An 8,327-nucleotide genomic window follows, 5' to 3' on the forward strand; every position below is an offset into this window, starting at 1 on the left:
ACGGCTGTGCCTAGCTTTGTTCACTTCTCCCTCGCCCGTGTGTTATGGTAGCACACCCTTGTATTGTTGTACACGGCTGAACGACACGGGCGTGTCTCACGCCCGTGTCGAAGAAACAGAATCGAGCCTTGTCCCTGGCACGCCTGTGGTTTTCCATTCCCACGCCTGTGGTCTCCTATCAAGTTCACCCACGGCCATGTCTCACGGTCATGGGGATTTATCGCACCCCGTGTTTTGGGGAAATCATGTCTTGCTTCCCCACGACCGTATCACACGGCCGTATCTCTTCCCCTATTTGGCCACGGCTTTAGGCACACCCGTGTGCCTAGCCGTGTATGCTGAAAAACTTTACAATTCAAAGATTAAGTTAATGATTCAAAGTGTTAGAAATCAAAAATAAAGAAATCAAAATATGTTGGTGCTCGGGTTGCTTCCCGAGAAGCGCTTATTTATAGTCTATGCTCGACTTACCTCTCCGTTGAATGATCTTGGTGGTTTGAGGAGTTCATACTCCTCATTCCTGCTATTAGCCTTGACAAAATAAGGTTTGAGATGGGTATTGTTTACCTTAAAAGTGTCGAACTTCGTGTGACTTACCTCAATCGTGCCGAATGGGAAAATACTGAGTACCGTAAGAGGGATTTTTTCATTTGGTGTGGTAGTGACAATGTGGGGATCTGCGGCATCTAGTAAGACTTTATCGCCAACCTTAAGTTGATTAGGAGAGGTATCGGGCTTGTTTCGGCATAGTTTGTGTTTATCATGTGTTCTCAGTTTGTGTGCTCGCCATTCATCTAGCTCCTCTATTTGAAGCCTTCGTTTCTCATGGATGTTTTTGTTCGCTACTTGATAATAGTGCACTGTCTCCGTTATCTTGGTTCGAGGAGGTTCCTGCAAGGACGATTGAATATTAATTTTATCACCAACAAGTTTCATAGCGTTATCTTGAGTCTTAGAATTTTTGACTGAATCGCGTGCTTGGAGTGTTACTGCGTCGTCTCCTGTGCGAAGTGCTAGCTCTCCTATGCCTACATTAATAATGGTTCTGGCAGTTGCTAAAAAGGGTCATCCTAAAATTAAAGGTACCTCGTTATCTTCATCTATATCTAAGACGACAAAGTCTACTAGGTAAATAAATTTATCAATTTTAACGAGAACATCTTCAATAATACCTTTAGGAAATCTAACTGTTTTGTCAGTCAATTGTATGCTCATCCTAGTCTGTTTGGGTTTACCAAGACCTAGTCGTTTAAACATTTTATACGGCATAACATTTATACTTGCCCCTAGATCAACTAAAATACTATTCACAGATAAACTACCAATTAAGCAAGGAATTGTAAAACTCCTTGGATCTTTCAATTTGTTAGGTAGCTTATTCTTTAGAATAGCTAAGCAGACTGCATTGAGTTCCACATGCGATGTAGTGTCTAATTTTCTTTTATTACTTAGAAGTCCCTTTAAGAATTTTGCTGAGTTGGGCATCTGGGACAGAGCTTCAATAAAGGGTAAGTTAATATGTAATTTCTTTAAGAGTTTGACAAACTTACCGAATTGTTCTTCTATTCTGTCTTTCATCATTGCTTTAGGATATGGCACGCGAGGTTCATAATTCGTACTTACTTGTTTAGGATCATCATCGTTTACCTCTTCTCGACCTTTGTTCATCGCGTTGTCTTGCTATAATTCTGGCTCCGGTGCAATGAATCTTTCCTTATTTTGAGTACTAATTGCATTGAGGTGTTCCCTCGGATTAGGTTCAGTATTACTTGGTAAGCTACCTTCTGGTCGTTCGGAGACTAGTTTGGATAGTTGGCCTATCTGAATTTCGAGTCCTTGGATCGGTGCTTGTTGATTCTTAAGTGCTGTCTCGGTATTTTGGAAACGGGTTTCTGACACCGAGATGAATTTAGAAAGCATCTCTTCAAGGTTTGGTTTCTTCTCTTGTTGATAAGGTGGCTGTTGAAAACTCTGAGGATTTTGTGGCTTTTGATTCCATTAACCACCCCAGGAGAAATTTGGGTGGTTCTTCCAACCTCCGCCACTTGAGTCACACCTCATTACTGGATGTACCTGTATAGAACCAAGTAAACCGTCAATCTTTTTATTGAGAAGTTCTACCTGATTAGAGAGCATGGTGACTGGATCGATGTTATAAACGCCAACTATTTTCGTTGGCTTTGTCCTCATAACTTGCCACTGATAGTTATTCAGTGACATCTCCTCTATAAATTCATAGGCATCTTCCTGTGTTTTATTGTTGATGGTTCCACCAACAACTGCGTCAACCATTTGTCGAGTCGAGGGATTCACACCATTGTAGAATGTTTGTACTTGAAGCCAAAGCGGTAACCCATGGTGAGAGCACCTTCTTAGTAAGTTCTTGTATCTCTCTCATGCATTGTAAAATGTTTCTAAATCCATCTGCACAAAAGAAGAGATATCATTACGTAATTTAGCCGTTTTAGCGGGCAGAAAATATTTTAGTAAAAATTTCTCAGTCATTTGTTCCCAAGTAGTGATAGACCCTCGTGGTAACGAGTTCAACCACTGTTTAGCTTTGTTTCTCAATGAAAAGGGAAATAACCGAAGATGTATGGCATCATCAGAAACGCCATTGATTTTAAATGTATCACAAAATTCCAGAAAGTTCGCTAAATGAGCGTTGGGATCTTCATCCTGCAAACCATCAAACTGAACAAACTGCTGTATCATTTGAATAGTGTTAGGTTTTAATTCAAAAGTATTTGCAGCTACAGCAGGTCTAACTATGCTAGATTCAGTTCCTGTTAAAGAAGGTTTAGCATAATCATACATAGTACGTGGAACAGGATTTTGATTAGCCGCAATTGCGGGAGGTTGCTGATTGCCTTGGTTTTTAGTCATCTCGTCGGTTGGGGGTCGAGTATCGTCTTCTCGCTCGTTCTCCGTGTGTAAGCTGCGCCTTATTTCTCTTTGATTTTTGCGAATTGTACAATCGATTTCTTCATCAAAAAGTAATGGTCCCGACGGGTTTCTTCTAGTCATAAACTATAAAAACCTACCAAGAGAGAGAAAAAGTAAATTAATAAATAATAAAATAAAATAAATTTGCAAGAAAAATAAATGGCTAAAGTAATAAAAATTTAGTGTTCCTAATATTTCAGTTCCCCAGCAACGGCACCAAAAACTTGATCGCGTGATTCATAACAAGTAATAAATATTTATAATAAAGATCAAACCTAGACTAACTATTATCACGACGAAAAGGCAAGCACACCTATCGAACAATAGTATAGTAATGGCAAGACCGGGATATCGTACCCAAGGGAACTAAAAGTACTAGTAATAACTATCTTTTTATTATCTAGCCTAAGAAGAAAAGAGTTTGTTGATTAAACTAATTATCTAAACTAATTAACTAATTTAATTAAAGCAAAGAGAAAATTTGGAAAAAGCCTTGAAGAAAAGCAATTGATTAAGACGACACCCAATGAGGAATCCACCTAGATTTCACTTGTTATCTGACTCTGAACCAGACGATTTATTCACTTGACTTGATCCGTGAGATTCCCTAACCTATGTTATTATCCCTTTCCAGACTAATAACGTCTAACCCTCAGTTGAATTAATCGAAATTTCTTTCTTAATTAAAACCCCTAGGGAAGCAGTAAATCACTCTATGGACTCTCATATTAGGTTTCACCCTAATCCGACAAAATCTCGTAACCCTATTTCTAGGCGTTTGATCAGCTCCGCTTAATTATGCCAAATCTACTCTTAGGCAGGGTTTATTCCTCCTCTACATAAGCACATCAAATCATGAATCAATACCCAGAATATTAACTCAAGCATTAAGAACACATAATTAAGAACAAATCAAGTATTTATCATACAGTTCAGATCATAATAACAAGATCCATCATAGGTTTTATCCCCCTTAGGTATCTAAGGGGTTTAGTTCAGAATAAAATAAAAGTACATCTCAAAAGTATAAAAATAACAAAACATGAAGAAAACTCTAAAACCTCTGAAGGAATTCTGAGAGAGATCTTCAGTCTTAGAGTAGCTCTGGCTTTTGGGATGGATCGTCTGGCTTCCTTCAAGTAATTCTTGGCGTGTGGTTCTGTATTCCAAAAAAGTTCTCGAAGAGGCCCCCTAATTAGGTCACACTTAGGGTGTTTATATAGGCTTTGGATTAGCTTTCTTCCTCCCTAAGTACCCTTTTCCGTGTAAAATACAACTCTTTGAAAAAGGGACACGCCCGTGTGCCACGCCTGTGTGACGTGTTTTCCATACCGTGTTCGATCTGTTAAATTGCACACGGTAGTGTGGGTCAATTGCCAGTCTGTGTGAATCGTGAGAGCCTTGGTCGACACCCTCGAAGGACACGGGCGTGTGAGTAGCCCGTGTGGCAAGGCTTAGGCCGTGTGATCTTCTCGATTTGCTCCATTTTTTCCCTTTTTAGCTCATTTTTGGCTCCTTTTGACTCTTGGTGCTCTCTTGAGTACAAAACATGAAATAACAGGATTAAGAGCACCAAAATCCACAAATCTAGTAGTAAACATCCATAAATATGCTAAGTATTTGGGGTAAAACTGTGTATAATTTGGTGTTTATCAGCCTTCTCCACCAACTCCGAGAAAACTTGCTCTCTTTGTGGAGCTATCAGTACCCTGAGGCTATCTCTAAGTCCATCTTCAAACCTTACGCAACGTTCATACTCTGTTGCCACCATTACTCTCGCATACCTACTAAGGCGTAAAAACTCCACCTCATACTCCGCCACCAATTTGTTTCCTTGGGTCAGGTTCAGGAACTCCTTCCTTCTAGCATCAACATAGCTTGCACCCACATACTTCCCTTGGAAAGCAGCTTTGAAGAACTCCCAAGTGACCCATTCCGGTTGGGTGCCCTCCTTCACTGTCAACCACCACTGGTAGGCTTCTTCCCTTAATAGTGACACAACTCCTTTCAGCTTTTGTTCCAGTGAGTAGTCCAAATCCTCCATTATCCTTTCAGTGGCCTCCAGTGACCTTTTCCAAAATCCTCAGCATTGCTTGGGACAATGCATCTTCTCTCGCAGCCCGATCATATTGTCCATTCCCAGCCACAGGTGAGGCCGGAGCTTCTTCTACTCCAACATCGGGCATATGGCCTGATGCCGATGATTTAGCACTAACACTTTCGCGACCTCGGCCTCGACCACGGCCTCTCGAATCTCTTCTACCACTCATCGTCGTTTCACGTATTTTTTGGATTAAAAATTTTATGAAGTTTTAGTTAGTTTCAATAATTAATTTGATGTTTTATGAAAGTATTTAAAGTGAATATTATTTTCAAAAATTCTCTACTGCATAACAATTTAAACAAAATTAAGAATAAAAGTACTTACTTGGTTCGAAGTCAGAGACTCGGTGTGCCACTCAGCAAGACTTCCCCTTTTCCAAAAACATTGTAATTCAAAATTTTTTTTAAAACACAAAAAGAACCAAGTAATAAGGCCTGATTCACAGCCCAAGTTTTGCAACCTGGGCTCTAATACCACTAAATGTAACACCCCAAACCTGGCCCAGAAGTTATGGCCGAATTCGGCGTGTCACATTGAAGTGTTTTAGCGAAAACCGTGTTTTCATTGAAAACCCTTCTTAAAATAGAAGAAAATCCTAATTAACAAAAAAAAACTCCTTTCAATCACTTGTTGAAAATATAGGATTTGATAACAACATGTCACTTTTTAAAATTTAGTTGCGGAAACGTAGAAAATACATACTATAGTTTAAGAAACCATGTTCAACTACTTATAATTACATCACATAAAAATAATAATCCAAATAATAATAAAATGGAAGCCCTATTACAATCTGATTTGAAAAGTACTTAATAACATAGAAACTTATATGCTTTAGAAAGAAAACAAGTCCAAATTATCTTGCTAGCGGGCCACCTAGAGTTTCTCTGAACATCGAACCTTCTACTGTGCATCACCTGAAAATAAAATAAAAGAAGGGGTGAATTTTCGCAAACTCAGTGTGTACAACCCCCGATGAAAAACAAGCATTCAAAGAAAAATCATCAAACATGTAATACAATCCCATCCAAATTATCCATCTGCTACACACCAGCTCCGTCCTCCGTCACACCATGTGAGGATATAATATCGACCCACCCAGCCCACACACCAATGGTAGCCCGGTTGTGAAATTACCTTCATTTACATATTGGGCTTAAAAAGCCGTCGGTGGATCCATGACTGTCAAGCAACCATGCGATCCTCATATACTTCCTCCGTTCCATAATCCCCAACCCTTATGCAACCTAAGCAGAATATCATATGTATGCAACAAACATGTTTGTCACATTCATAAAACTTACATTTAACATCTAAGGGTAATTTGGTCATTTTTGCCCTTATGGGCATTTCAGTAATTTTCTCTAGATATGGATTTCACTTGCCTTGGCCTGTAAACAAATCCCGAGAGCTAAGATGAACGAATACTATACACCAGGTAGGATTCCATAGGAGAGGAGGTGAGTTATTAAGACCGCTTAAGTACCAAGCTCTCCCTAGATCCAATCCTAGACATGCATATACCCGTTGCCACACCTTAACCCTTTGACCTGTCCACGGTCGCAAAATATTAATTAATTCTTATGTAGTTATCATATACTAGGCCCAAAACCCCTTACAAAGCCCAAACAATTTCACATACCTGTATCTGGCCCACTAAGCCCAATCATATTCATATGGCCCATTAGGCCCAAATCACCTGTATATGGCCTATTAGGCCCAAATCACATTTATATGGCCCGTTAGGCCCAGTCACATTGATATTCATGCTCACATACAAGTTCCTATCACATAGCATCAACATTTAGTTGTTGCCTATTATAGGCCCAACAGCCCATCAGGCCCATTTAGCCCATTTCGGCCCATATGGCCAAATCACAACCCAAGTCCACGGAATCGCCCGTGGGCCTCAGGCAACCTATCGGTCTCCCTTTTACGAGTTTTCGCGCACTCGTAAGACTACCATAGCCAAACTTTCTACTTTTCGGCATTTCAACTTTTGCCGATACATAATGTGTGTGCAGTGTATGTACGCACCTGGTAAGCAAGCATGATGCGATCTCCTTAGCCCAAACCTACAATCGATATCACTCAAAGATTAATCTTACATACTTATCGAATACTTTACCAAAAGCCAGAATCTCACATTAACCTTTCCTTGCGCGATAAGTATAACAACCCCTTCACTAACCATGATCAACTCCTAGATCTGCACTAATCGTAACTATTAAAACCAGAATAATAGGTGACTCGTATCCACATAAGTCCCCTTACCTTACTATGGCTATTCGGCCAACCTTAGCCAATGGATGAGGAATACTTACCAAAACCGCAAACACCTAAAGAGCAATTCGGCAGAGAGCTAAAATCCGAGATCCGATACTAATTCCCTACCAAAGTTGATTGAAAGAGTGAGGGATAATAATCGATACCTAGCAAAGAAAACCTATTGGAAGAGCAACACTTACACTAGATTCGGTCAAAGAGTATTCAGCCTTTGGGAGATTCGACTTTTCGGCTTTTCAAACTTAGTATGGTGAATAAGTTTTATTTGGTACAGATTAAAGAAGAAGAATAGAAGAAGAAATTGGCTAAGTGAAACAAAGAAAATTGTGTAGAGAAGAATAGAAATCAACAGGAAGAAAAGAAAAAAAAAACAAAAGGGTTTTCGGCTTTTTGGATCTTGAAAAGAAAAGGGTTTTTGGATCAATAGAAACCCCTTTCTGGCAACAAGGTGAAGAAGAATTTCGGCAGTATGCTGGCAACCCTGTATTCAGCCCCTATTTATATCCTTTATAGCTAAATTTTCCATGCCCAATTTTGAATTCGGCTCCATCACTTCTTACTTCTCATCTCTTCGTTTTTCTCCCTGATAACCCCTTGATCTTTTCCTTAATTTTCTCTTCTAAACACTCCCCTTGGAGTCCATCTTCATGCCACTTCCATCCTTTTAGAAAGCCAAAATTAAACTTCTAAAAATACTAAGCTAGGATTCGAACCTTGGATTTCCTTGCTAGCTACTAACGCCACCTCTCTACTCCCTAAGTAGCGTCACTTAGCCACTCATTCACAAGGCTTTTTTATGCTATTTTCCCCTATTTTTATTTAAAAGCCCAACTATTTGCCAACCCTGATTCTTTTAATAATTAAACTATAATTTCATTTATTCCTAGGTTTGTACTCAAACCTTAATTAAGACCTACTATAATTATCACATGGTTAGGAACATGAAACACAATTTTTATCAAAACTGAAAACAAAGAAAGTTTGGGATTTT

General features: G+C 39.4%; 1 non-coding gene across 1 annotated transcript; it reads left to right on the forward strand.

The window, feature by feature from the left end:
• Positions 1-2,350: 2,350 nt before the first annotated feature.
• Positions 2,351-2,457, forward strand: LOC121205436 (small nucleolar RNA R71). Its single transcript, XR_005900514.1, has one exon. It is a non-coding gene; the product is annotated as a small nucleolar RNA R71 (small nucleolar RNA).
• The last annotated feature ends 5,870 nt before the right edge of the window (positions 2,458-8,327 follow it).

The sequence above is a fragment of the Gossypium hirsutum genome, chromosome A08, assembly GCF_007990345.1.
Source record: "Gossypium hirsutum isolate 1008001.06 chromosome A08, Gossypium_hirsutum_v2.1, whole genome shotgun sequence".
Classification (NCBI taxonomy): Eukaryota; Viridiplantae; Streptophyta; class Magnoliopsida; order Malvales; family Malvaceae; genus Gossypium; species Gossypium hirsutum.